The 13,775-nt window shown below is 41.4% G+C and overlaps 1 protein-coding gene across 4 annotated transcripts in view; it reads left to right on the top strand.

The window, feature by feature from the left end:
- Positions 1–3,773: 3,773 nt before the first annotated feature.
- Positions 3,774–13,775, top strand: part of LCP1 (lymphocyte cytosolic protein 1) — a 55,064-nt gene continuing 45,062 nt past the window's right edge. For 2 of the 4 annotated variants that reach the window (XM_029209881.1, XM_029209879.1), the window contains exon 1: positions 3,873–3,918. The gene's annotated coding sequence lies outside the window, so the exon portion shown is untranslated. Of the gene's footprint in view, positions 3,919–5,635; positions 5,651–13,775 lie in introns of those variants that run through there. The other 2 variants (XM_029209878.1, XM_029209882.1) reach the window with 2 other exon arrangements.

The raw sequence follows: 13,775 nt of genomic DNA, 5'->3' as shown, positions 1-13,775 counted from the left end.
AGAGGCATTTTCCTCTTTGAACAATCCCCACAGTGCATGAAGGGGAAGTGGGGAGAGTATAAGCCATTAAAGATGCTAGAAAAACATGAGATAATTGATGGAGCAAGGTATCTAAGTAAGTAGAATATATAAGATTAAGATTAAAATGAGGAACTATTGACCTTGAGAAGATAGAAGAACACCTTCTCTTTTAAGAGTGAAAGAGAAGGAGAAGATGGGTCTTTTAATTTTTTTAATATTCCATAAGAAAACAAGTTGTCCCATTTATTGAAGAACTGGTCCTCATTTATTTTAATGCTTCCTTATGCCAAGTTCACACGTACACAGGGAATTGTTTTTCATCCATTCCCTTAACCAGTACATACTCTTTGTAGTATTTGTACTATAGCTCTGTAATATACTTTAATTCCTAGTACCCTTCTTGATATATTTCAGAACTGTATTTGGTTATTCTCATGCAGTTATTCTTCCTTACATATTTTAGATTTAATATTTCAAGGGCCATAAAATCTGTTGGCATTTTAATTGGAAATGAATTGAATTAATAGACTAAAATGGGGAAATTCAACATTTTCAAGAAAATGGCCATGTCTATCCATATATTTTCCTATTTTTTGGTCAATTATTTTATGTCCATGTATAAAATTTTATAACTTTTTCCATATAGGTTTTGCCTATATTTGTATTACAAATGCTACTACTACTACACAAATTGAGCCAGATATCATTTTAAGTAATTTGCAAGTATTATTTAACTTAATCTGTACATTAACCCTCTGAGAAAAGTGTCAATTATTATTCCCATTGAAAAGATGGGTCTTGTGAGAGTTGAGGCTAGAGAAGGAAGCTCACACCAGATGACTCGGATCATCTCAATCAACAAGGGGCAGGAATATTGGGCCAGGAAAGGATGCAGGCTGGTAGGGAGATAAAAGCAAGAGGAGAGAGTTTGGAATAAATGTCTAACCTTTGGGTTCTGTGATCTCTTTAATACCATGATAAATAGTATGATGGACCCAGAAAAAAGCACATACATGCAAAATCATGCATAAAGAGTTAGGGGTCCGTGGACCCCAGGTTGAGAATACCTGTTCTCAGGAATTAATGAAATTGAATAAAAGCATTTCTAAGAAGCAATTTGAAGGCAAACAGCTTGAATTTATAGCATTTCAAGTCTATGTTTCTGGGACTTTCTTCAGCAACATTCAGTAGCCGGGGAGTAGCAGCTGAGGCGGTTTTAGGGACTGAGGCTGTGAGCTCCATAGCCACCCAGGGTGGGATAAAGTAAGGAGGGCAGTAGGGGTAGAGGGAAGGCAAAGCACAGGCCAGTTAAGAGGCAGAGGTGGCAGTGGAGGCATGTGGATGGTGGGGTAGGAAGTGGGAGAGGTCCTCTCTGGGTGTAGGCCATCAGGGGGGCATGACCTACAGAGAACGTAAGAATAATAAAACCAAAATCAGTCTGCTGTTTAAACAAGCAATTCTAAACACTGACAGTGATGAAGTATTCCTCTTCAAGAAAGCCTTGGCCTGAGACCTAAACAGCTGACTGCGGCCGGGTAGCCTTGTGCCACTTGAGGCAGATAGAGAGATTACGATGGAGGGAGTGGTCCAGGATGTGGGTGAGGCAGTGGTGGGAGGCTGAGGTGGGGACCACAGCTGAGCGGGTGCTAGAGAGGAGGGTTCCTTCAGGTGGGTGTTTGCAAGCAGCAGAATTCAATGGCTTTCATCTCCTAGAATCTAGATGTTGACTGGAATCCAACGAGCTTTTTTTGTTTTTTTTTTTGACTTGAATCAGCTGCTAGGCATAACCGCACGTTTCGCCCTCTTCAGACATCAGCTCTGCTCACGTCTGCATCTGCCTCGATGCTCCACTGCCTTTTTCACCCCTTTCTTAGCCAATGGCACTTATTTACTTACATGCTTTTCTCCTCTACAGACTGTGTGCTCCTTAAGAGCAGCGATTGTGTCTTACTCATTTCTGAATCACCAGTGCCTCCAGACAGGCACTCAAACACCTACTGAACCCATGCACAAGTGTATTTTGCTCTTGTTTTAGATTCCTCAGATGTCCAATGACCAGGCACCAGTAGCCGCCATGCTGCTGCTCTCCTCCCAGGTAAACGAAATGAGTCTCTGTTCTTCTTGATGAAGTGTTACTGCCACACCTCCATTCCATCCTGAAACCACAGGGATGCAATTAGGGAGATCCACAGTGTCTCGCGTATTTTCATCCTTCAGACCATCAAGACAGTATCTGTGCAGCTGCGGAGTCCTGACTGATGACTATCCACCCCAGAGTGAAGACCACCAGCATTTGGCTGCTTTGTCGTGTGATCAGCCCTGTCACAGTGATGCGTGGTTGTGTCTCTGGTGTCCTGAAAGAACTTAGGTGCCTCTTGAACCCCACCCCCTGCAATGAATTACTTGGGAGTAATTATGCAATGGAGAAAACGGGGTCCAATTCACCCCCTCAGTCTTCCCTGGGGAGTCACAAGAAAGTTGACAGTTCTCTGTGAGGTGAACCACTTCTAGAATGGACTGAATCTCCACCATCTATTCCTATTCTTCTGCCCACCCTCTCCACCAAGATGGCCCCTGTAGGGTTCTGACCAAGACACTGCCACACCGCTGACTAATGAAGTAGAGAAACCAGAACAGCTTGGTCTGATATTTGAGGTTGGAAGCAGGAACTTTCTAGAGGAGAAGTCAAAGAAGCAAAAGGAGTATAATGGCAGCCCCCCAACCATAGTACCCACTGGTGGGGTCCCAGGCCCCTCGCAAATACAGAAGCGTATTGAGCAATCAAGCATCTTCAACTCACCATCAGAGCTGGAGCAGAGCCTCAGATTCTCATTCCTTAATAGCAGGCTGGGTGCTGGAGCTGCACACAGGCTCTGGGCTACACGGAGACAGACTGTGTAATGTTTGGTCAACATTACTCAGGATACTATACAACCTTCACATCCTCTGTTAGGCTGTGAGCGCTTGAGCACTTCCATTTGAAGATGAGAATTAGCCCTCAGGACGAGCATTCGGGGTTTGGGCATAGAACTGAGATATTTTAATTCTCCTGCTAATTTTCTAAAATGTGCATTCAAAAAATAAGTGTGGTCTCTAGGAAGGAATTTAGCAGCATTGGACTATAGCAGCTGCCTAAGTGATCCGCTGGTGCTCTTTGTAGGAAGCGTCTAAATAATTGAAATCTTTAATTGGGTTAAAGAGATCCCTAGTACATAGGTGCTCTATAAATAAAAGAATGAGTAAATAATATGGTGACCTTCCCTTTCGGGCCCTTCCCCTTAAAGAGATCATTTTGTTTCGTTTGCACCAATAAGATCACTGTTCAGGGACTCTTGAGAGGGGTTTGGTTTCACCTTGGGGTGGGGCTTTCCCAAGGAACTCCCTTTTAGCTTGTTTCAGGGATGCTGCCACCTCTTCCCTTGGCTCTTTCATTAAAAATGAATAATTTGTTTATCTTTGCTGTAAGTAGCTAGGCACCAGAGCATTGCGTTCGCAATTAGGGGCAGATCAAGAAGTCAGGGTAGCAGGCTGACCTTGCCTTGTTATCTGAAATCAACAGGTTTAAGTAGCCCAATGCCTACAAGACAGCTAGAGGGGAAAGAAAGGGAAGGAGAGAGAAAAATGCTCATAAAGAGGAAGTGGTAAGAGGCTTCTGAATTTCAGTGTGACCTGTCAGGTGATTTTTGCAGGGGAGGGGACATGAGAAAAAAAAAACACGTTAAGTAAAAATGTCCTTATAAAGACAAAATCTATTTCTTTCCTGCCTGATGATTTGTCATTCTAGTCACTTCCTGCCTTGTGACCACACACCCGGGGTTGACAAAGTTGTTCTGCAGATCAGAAAGAAGGGAGTTTCTGGTCACATACCAGTACCACTGAGAACAGTTTTGCTACCAGGTAAATTTCCTTTGTCTTTTTGTCATTTCTAAGTGCTTATGATGTTTTGCTTGTTGGGCGGCTCTGGTTCTGTGGATTGTGGATTTTGCCCCCAGGGGACTAGAGATCTGAGCACCTGTCGCCCTTGTCCGCTATGAGCCAGGGCACCGTTTAACTGCCCAGCGAAGCTCCAGCCACATCTCGTGGCCGCCCAGAGTGGGACCCTCCCCTCCGCTCTCTGGGGTGGCTTCTTCTCCAATTATACGCAGTTATCACCCCCCCCCAAAAAAAACTATGATTTTTGCTTCCTTTTTAAACCAAGCCATGTTCTGATTTATTTCTATTGCTTTATTTCTGGGAGGCTATTTACTGTGATTTGATCTACTTTCAAGTGTTCTCAGGAAGGTGGACATTGATCGTTTAGATGCTGTTGTGCATTGGCCTAATGGGGATAGTTTAACTTTCGCTCCTGTGGTTCTGTTTTTCTAAAAAAACTCCTTTACAGTACTTTAGTGGATGTGCTAACATCTTGAGTCGTATGTTACTGAGTGTGCTACTGGTTATTTGAGTGATTTTGGGTACCGCTGGTTTTCAATGGGTGTGCTTAATAACCACATGGAATTAGAGGCTGCCTCTTCTCCATTTATTCTCTAAAAATAAAAGCAACTTGTGTTGCTTAATTGTACTGTTTTGTAGAATTGTCTGAACTATTTGGTATCCCTGTGATCATACAAATGACCATTAATTATGGAAGAAAGGCTTCAGTCTATAATAGAAATTCTTATAAAGTTGACATGGGATATTTATTCCAGAAACTTTATGGAAACATAGACTTTGAAACTTGTAGCATCAGCCTTTATTAATTACCATTATTCAACAATATTTAGTACCATTGACAGATGATAAACATAAAAGCCATCCGGACCGCAAATGGATTCATTTATCCGCACACTTATCAAAACCCAATTTTTCTTAATCAAGTATAGCAACTTGTTTCTAAAATTACCTCCTCAGGACAACTTAAAAAAAAAAAAAACTGTCGTTAAACGAAGGTGATTTATCCACACGTCTTGATTTTGAATTTACGTAATTTATCATAATTGGTTTCTAGTAAATAAAATGGTTTAAAGAACATCTACACAGGCAAATTTCAATGGAATTAACTGCTTACCTATAAATGTGAATTTCTGAAGTTGTAAAATGTGATCATCAATATTGTTTGACGCATCTCACCTGAATAGTTTTTTGTTTGTTTGTTTTTTGCGGTACGCGGGCCTCTCACTGTTGTGGCCTCTCCCGTTGCGGAGCGCAGGCTCCGGACGCGCAGGCTCAGCAGCCATGACTCACGGGCCCAGCCGCTCCGCGGCATGTGGGATCTTCCCGGACCGGGGCACGAACCCGTGTCCCCTGCATCGGCAGGTGGACTCTCAACCACTGTGCCACCAGGGAAGCCCCCTGAATAGTTTTAAACTAGCAAAAATGTGGAGCTGAGGGAGAAGGACTTGGACCCCTAAAAATAACAGATTAAAACTATGCTGTGTCTTATTTTAAGTAAAAATATTGATGAGAATAAAATGAATTAGGATGCAAAGGTATGTCAGTATTTTCCTTACATCGGGAGGAAATAAAAATGGAATCAAGTTTAGATTGTTAAAGCATCAACCTGATATCCATTTCTCTTCATTCTTGTTCACTCCCAGCAACATCAGGGAAGAAACTTCTGAGTCTTGCCCTTTGAACAAGCACTGCTGAGGTGGGACATTTCATTAGCTATCCCAGGGATGCTTTCTTTTGTCACGTTTGAAATTTTGTCTCCTTCATAAATTGTGCCTTGAAACAATCGGTAATTTGGGAAACAATTTCCGTGTTTTAACACCATTTCTAATTCTTTTGCTGAACCCTTTGGGGAATGGGAGGCCACAAAGTAACTTTCTCATTCAAATGTATCTATTTAAATTAGGACAGAACAAGTAGTAATACCACTTAATATTGATACGTACTTACTATGTAAGCCTCTCTTCATGCATGACCTCATTTAATCCTCCCAACTACCTTTAGAGATGAAGAACAGGCTTAGATGGTTGAAGGACACGGCCCAAGGTCACAGGGTGAGGGGCAAGGGCGGTAGGTAGCCAGGATTTCCGGCTGCATTCTGCCTCTCTGTAAGCGTCCGTCTATTCCAGAGCCTATCTTCCCCACCAGCATCTTTTTCCCAGATGTACCGCGTTATAGGCTTTTTGTTCTGAAGCTGACTGAAGAGATCTTAGCATTCATGATTTGAGGAGAGAAAGAAAGAAGACAACAGTTTGCAATAAACCCAGAAACTTTTTCATAAATAAGAGGTATCACTGTGGGTTTCATATAATAATAGAATGAAGTGTTTTCTTTTAAGCAATGCATAATTTTACTCAAGAATTGTGTGCCTTCACAAACCTGCCTCAGCCACTTTCCCAACCTTATTTCTTGTCACTTCCTTCTGCTCTAGCTGCCACCTCCCACCTCTCCGCCTCACCCCTCCACTTACCCACATGTCAAGTGCACAAGTCCACAAAACCACCAGAAAGTTCCATGCTCTTTCACCCCTTTTCATTCCAACTGCCTTTCCAAGTGCTTTCTTCTTTATCTGTGAAACTTCTGGTCACTTTTTAAGGCTTATTTCAAGAAACCTGTCCTTTTGCAGGGCTTTCCTACTGGTTCTTGCCTCCACCGATTCTTCTGTGTGTGTTTGTTTAATGCTTTGAGTTTAGAGTAAGTAGAGCAGTAATCATATTGTTTTCCTTTCAAGTCCTTAATTTGCTGACAGCCTGAGCTCCTTCTCTGTTTCTCCTGGCATGTAGTAGGTGCTCATGATATTTATTGAATTTTTTCTCAGTTCCTTAGATACGCATAGAAGTCTTTTTTTAATTTCACTTGTTAACCTAATATTTACTGAGTTCCCCCAGTGACTGCTATGAACGGAGATATAACACCATTACAGTATTTTGCTTTCTAACATGCTTCCTTTTTGTCAAAGCACTATTCTTCATTTTAGTCTCAAAGCACTAAATAGACATTGACTTCAAGGCATTTAAGGAATTGTCCAATGACCACAGCCAGCAGGCAAAATTAATCTTATTATTTTAGTTTAAATACATTAATTGAGCTAAAACTTAGCTACCCTTACCAAAATTATGTACCTGATAATAAGCATATTGGATGACCAAGAGCACAGGAACAGATACCATTAACTTTTATTTATTCATTTTGCACTCTTCTCAGAAAATTCTCAAGTCAACGTCTCCTTGTTACCAAAATGTGAAGGCTCCTCTGCGTATATGGGGGAGATGGCAAATGAATTCTAAAATCAGGTTAGGTAAAATAAAACTAAGAAATTTTCTCCTAAGATTATATTTATGAAGAGTCAAAAATTTATAAAATAAAATTATAAAATCTGATGACTTTATGACTAATAGATTTTATAGCAAAGTGACATTATTTAGATTCATGTAATTGTCTCCTTAGGATATTTTTTATTTGCTAGTTTTCCAACTCACGGATATCATCAAATGAAATGATTCTATTCCATCTGCGTGTGAACCCTGCAGAAATAAAAATTAGAATTAGAGTCCACCAAAATATAAAACTAATCCGTGTCAGCAGACTCCAAGAGTTTCAAGTTTCCCTATTTTACCAGATGGCAATGCACTTCTTAAAAGAGTTCATGTTTCACATTGTTTTCATTTTGAAGTATAAGAAGTTACCACCCAATCAGATATTCATCTTCTAGGAGCATCTCCCTACAGCTGCTGTGACCCCTGAGCTCCCCAGATGGCAGTTCCCCGTTGCTTTCCTCAGTTGCCTCCTGATTGAACTTCCTTATGCTGTTGACTGTTCCCGTTGTTTTGTTTGTCAATTTCAGTCATTACATCAGTTTTCCCAGCAATTTCATAGTCGCTCCACCTTGTAAGATACTGTAAGCAGCAGATGGGGAACAAAGAATTTCCATTGATCATCCTGATAATAACAGCTTAGCCTTCTATACCACTGTTTTGGATTGAGTGTTTTTCTAAGTGTTTGGACCATATCGATACATTGAGTCATCACAACCCTGTGAGGTAGGTATTGGTGTTACCTTCGTGTTGGAAGGCAAGTTAATCCATTCAAGTATGTTATTACTTTAATTTTCTACAATTGAATCAATTTTATATTAACCACTGAATTCCAGGGGAAACCTCCTGGAATAAACAGGCAGCGGGCCATGGTGCTTATTTGTACCTAGACCTGGAGTTGCACGCAGATAATAATAATTTATCCTAAATAAATGCATCTGTATCGTTAATTGCTTTTATTAAAGACTGTTCTTTGTCAACATCATCATCAGTATTTACTCAGCCCCTCTGCCCTTGACTATTTGGTTTTTACCAACTTATAGACCTGTGTATAGGTCACAAAACATGATCTCTACCCTCAAAAGCTTTGAGAAGTTCTCAGTCATAGAAGACTAGAACACTTGAGTCAAGTGGCATTCCCATTTTCTAACTGTTGTGATCGATAGACATGAATAAATTAAACAATTTAGTGTTTATACCCAAGCACACATATCTATAATTACATAGTAATGGCCAAATATAGGTGTCCTAAAAAATGTGAAAAAAATGAAAGATTGTTTTAATTGTGAGCTGAAGAATAGAGGTAAAAAGTGACCCACTTACTGAGTTAAAATAAGTTTTGCTCAACTTCAGAGCCACGCCTGCCTCAGCCCCACCTTAAGTTATAACGAGGCTTGTTTCTCAAATATGGTCAGTTGTTTTTTCTGGCAGAAGCAAAAGCTAAGATACTAAATTGAGGAACTTGCAAAGAAAGCCACAGTTTTGTGGTTGCAGCATTGATTCTTGTTTTAGTCTAGCACCAGTTCCACGGACAGATGGACACACTTGCATGCTCTCTCCATCTCTTTGTCTGTCTGTGTGTCTCCCTCTCCCTCTCTCTCTCTCTCTCTCTCCCTCTCCCTCTCTCCCCCCACCTCGCTGTCTCTCTCTTTCACACACACACACACACACACACACACACACACACACATCCTCTCGACTGGCTGAGATAAAATGGAAAAGAGATTACATTCTCCACAGGCAGAAAAGCCAAGATGCCAAATTTGGCCAGCAAATTAATGTGGCATGTGAATTGCAATCTCTAAGATAATTTCTTTTCCCTTTTTCTCTGGTTGCACTTTCAAGAGGGAAGTGAATGAATGGACTAATTACTTTACAATTAAATAATACCCTGCATTTTGATTCCTCAGTCTGGTAGTTGTCTCCAGTATTTATCCAAACTGTGTATCTGAATGAATGAAGTAAAGAGGCACACAAGTGCATCTGTATAAAATTTGCATCCTCTGCCTTTTCGCCGTTCCTCAGGCAAAATTTAGAATTAGAACTGCATCTTTGTTAACCTCAGGTGTCACATTTTAAAATGTGGATCCTTGATGTCATGGGCTCACATTACCTTCACCAGGAGGCAATGTGATTAAGAAAGAAGAGTGGAAAGTACATTCCTTATGGAGAAAGCTACATAATAGATGCAAAGAGGAAGTAAGAAAAAATGAGGAACATGTATGCAGTTTTGCATTATTGAGCCCCTTTTTCTTCATCTCAAAGATGTAAATGGGGCTTCCCTGGTGGCGCAGTAGTTGAGAGTCCGCCTGCAGATGCAGGGCACACGGGTTCGTGCCCCGGTCCGGGAGGATCCCACGTGCCGCGGAGCAGCTGGGCCCGTGAGCCATGGCCGCTGAGCCTGTGCGTCCGGAGCCTGTGCTCCGCAGCGGGAGAGGCCACAGCAGTGAGAGGCCCGTGTACCGCAAAAAAAAAAAAAAAAAAAAAAAAAAAGATGTAAATGAACTTTCCCTTCATTTCCAATGCTTTATAACATTAATTTTCTTTTCCCTTTGGAAAGATGGAATATCATGGGCACCTTTGATGACTTTTTTCAGATTTTTTTCCCTTCCCTCCTTGTCTTTCAAGTTGAGATTTTTCATCAAATATCCCTGATGCTCTGTTTCTTTCCTGTGACCACAGAGGAAGACAGTTGGGACTCTTAATCTGTCTGGTGATTGAATATAATGTATATAATATAAAATGTATTAAATATCATATATAATGTCAGTTTTTAAAGCTTGTGAGTCTGAGTGTCTGCAGTTTCTGTGCATGAGACAAACAGGTATGGTCTAAAGAAAAGAGCAAATTTGGAGGCAAATTTGGATTCCTTTTCTAGCCTTTTACTAATTGTGGAGCCCAAGCAAGTCTCTTAAGCCCCCTGACGCTCAGTCCCCTCATCTCTGAAATAGGGAAAAGTACTGTCTATCCGCTGGGTCTGCTCTTGGGTCCATCTCCCCTTCCGTTTCCCCGTTTCATCAATCTGTGTGTATATCTCACTCTGCTATGCTCACCATCGCTGCTGACTTACTGAGCCCTCACTGTTTGCTAGGCATTGTGCTAAGCGCTTGACATATATTTGCTCTTATATTTCCACACAAAAGCTGCCTGGGGTTGATGTTCTCATCTTCTTAGAACAGATGATCAAACTGAGGTTCAGGGAGGCTTAAGTCCAAGGTTACAGAGCTAGTCAGAGCCGAGATTCACACCTTGCCTCTTTTCCATTTTAATATTCACGGTTTCTTAAACATGTAAACCATGTCTGTTTTCACTGCATTGTATTTTCTAACATGGTCCACTGGCTACTTTCTAATAAGTCTAAATATTCCTTTCTGTGGTTGAATATTCAATGATTATTCCTAATTTTCCATCAGGCGGAGATCCCAACTCTGCCTTTGATGGGTCCGCCGCTATATCAAACAAATAAATGCTTGAGGATATTATGGTACAGAGTTCTTAAGGGTTATGAAGCATTTACGCTATTTAGTTATTTAAAATTTTGACAAAAGAAATGTCATAGCATATCCCATTAGTAAACTGGTACTGGTAAATATTTGCCCACCAAACTGTGGCTTCCAAGAAAGTGTAGATAAATCTAGTCTATCAAATGAATACAAATTCCTGCCTCAGTTTATCTGTAACTGCTTGTTTTGTCTTTTATGAGAATGAGCTGGTCCTTAGAAATTCTAAAAGAACTACCCCAAGGAGCCCATAGAAAATGAGGTCACATTATTGAGAGTAATAGAAGCTTCTGTTGGCATTGCTGGCATACAGATGTCAGCTGCATGTTGTCTTGGTGTTTTTCCATCAGCTCAGACCACAGCAGAGAAAGTGCCTGGAGAACTCCGGAGTGGGTAAGAGATAGAGGCAGAGAAGTGGCCAACAGACTCAGTCCCCAGGCACTGGTGTACCTGAGAATGAGGAGAGACATAGCCCAATGGTCTTCATCACAGATGCCCAAGATCCTTTTTCATTTCATGTCTCACAATGGATGTGCGGGCTTTTCTTAAGATTGCTATACATTTTCCCACTCTGGCCACACTTCCTCAACTGTCAGAAGGTACTTTCCGCGATAAGTATTTCAGGCAAGACTAAGCCCAGAGCCCCTTGACCGCTCAGCATGAGATCAGCCAATACCGATGCTGTTGGCTTCTAGCTGGTATCATCTTCTAATTCCGCAATTGCTTTTGAAACTGCCTTCAAGGACTCTGGAGGAGAGATGTGGTACAAGCGCCAGAGCAACCAAGCTAAGATCATTTGAAGATAAAGCGTAGGTGTGAAATCTAGATTTACACCTATCCACACATGTGACATACATACAATTAAGTGTGACTTTTAGACAGTGACTCTAGATAATATTTCATATAGTTTATAGTGGAAATTGGGTTTGTTCCCCAAGATAATTTTGTAAAAGTTCTGGGTTTTTTTATTTTCTCCTTCCTTCCTTCTTCCCTCCCTCCCTCCCTCCCTCCTTCCCTCCTTCCCTTCCTTCCTTCCTTCACCAAGCACTGTTGTATACAGTTTAAACACTTTATCTAATTTCATTCTAACGCAACTCTTATGGAGTGAGCACCGTGATTGCATTATTAATATCCCCTTTGTACATATGAAGAAACTGAGGCTCAGAAATTTTAAGTAACGTGTACTCAAGCACACAGCAAGAAGCTGTTGCATCAGAAAATCCAGCATCTTTTCACCATACCATGTTGCTTCCTAGTTCATTCTTTTTTATGTATATAGCAAGCTTAATTTCATGAAGGAAGATAAGATCGTTAACGTACAGATGAGGTTTGTGAGACGCCTATGATGCCTTTTCACACTTGCTTAGACTGGGAGAAAGTGGGTCGTGTTCTAGCACAGGTGAAGCTGTAAACTAAGCCAGTGCTGTTCTTAAAATGAGTGGAAGAAACTCCTCCCCTCATTCTCTTCATCCACGTATTGAAGATGTGAAGTACATTTCATGGACGGTGCATCTCAGGGTTTTTTTTTTTTAACCTTTAAGTTGTTTAAATGTTCATTGACTTGTGTTTTTCCCGTACTTTGGTTACACCAAACTAAGCTTCCGGAGGCTCTACTCCTCTTTTCTGACGAGTCACTGACTCACTTTGAGACTTTGGGGAACAACTTCACTTTTCAGAACCCCCATTTTCCCGTTTTCTCGCACATCAGGACCATAATGCCTGAGGCTTCCCCAATTCAGAGCAATGTAACCCTGGGCCAGTTACTTAAATCTCAGTTCCCTCATCTATAAAGAGGAAATCATCATAATGCTCCATAGAGTTGTGGTGGAATTAAATGTGATAACGCATATAAAACATTCAGCATTGGGTAACCACTCGGTAAACATTAGTTTGTCTTCCATTTGTCCTTTAGCTATTGTTTTCTCTGGCTCCAACATAGATAAACTTTCTGTGGAGAGACTATGGGTTCATCATTCTACATGAATAAGGAAAAGACTGACCTTTAAGCTCTCTCCTCTTCATCTGTGGAAACCCAGGTCACATGTCACTTCTCCCCGGGGCACCACGCATGGCTCCCCAGGGGAGAGCTGTTTTCCCCATTCCTGTGGATCTAAAAAGTCCCCCTGTATTCTAGTGATGGGTGTCTCTCTCCCCTACTAAACAGGCCAGGACCACATCTTATGTCTGCGTCGCCAGCATCTAACCCACGACCTAGCATGTAGTAGGTACTTACTTGGTAGATGTTTAGTGAAAGAAGAAACGTACAAATAAATATATGAATCCGCCTAGTGGTGGACACTTAGAATTACCAGAGGATGAAGTTCATCGTCCAGATAATGATATGCAAATTACATTCAAGTGAACTCTAACGCCCATTCCTAATTCTTTCCTGTGTGTTCCTGGTACATTGAGTTTGTGCATCTCAGCTGATTTTACCCTCCTTTCCGTCCTGCTCTGTCTGCACACCACAGCCCCTTTCCTCCCAGCAGGACTCAGCTCCAAGTCAGACACTGTACACTTAGGTAGAGAGACCTGAGCATCAGCCGCGGCCAGCAGGGTTTACAGAAACTGCCCGGCCCCAGGTTTTGTTACCTCAGCCAGAACCCTCTGGTGGCTGGAGGGTAGGGGCCAGGGGGCATCCCCAGCCTAGTTCAGAGACTGCCAAGGGACACTTGCAAAGTCATCTTTCCTACAAAGTGGTTTCCTATAAACTTGATGCATCTGCTTGCCTTGTTCTGTTGTTTGTATCTTTCAGTGGGAGGGATATGATAAGTATGTACACAAGAATATTATTGTTAAAACTCCTCAAAGAAGGTGATAGTAGACTTCTTTTTTTTAATGTTTTTTTATTGTGGTAAAAGTCACATAATATAAAACATACTATTTTAACCATATTTAAACTCTACAGTCCAGTGGCACTAAGTACATTCACATTTCTGTGCAACTCTCACCATCATCCATCTCCCGAATTTTTCACCTTCCTAAACTGAAGCTCTGTCCCCTTTAAACA

Source organism: Monodon monoceros, unplaced genomic scaffold, assembly GCF_005190385.1.
Source record: "Monodon monoceros isolate NGI ecotype Baffin Bay Population unplaced genomic scaffold, NGI_Narwhal_1 Super_Scaffold_8, whole genome shotgun sequence".
NCBI classification, from domain to species: Eukaryota; Metazoa; Chordata; class Mammalia; order Artiodactyla; family Monodontidae; genus Monodon; species Monodon monoceros.
The sequence above is the reverse complement of the archived record's forward strand: the minus strand, read 5'-3'. Positions and strand labels throughout refer to the sequence as shown.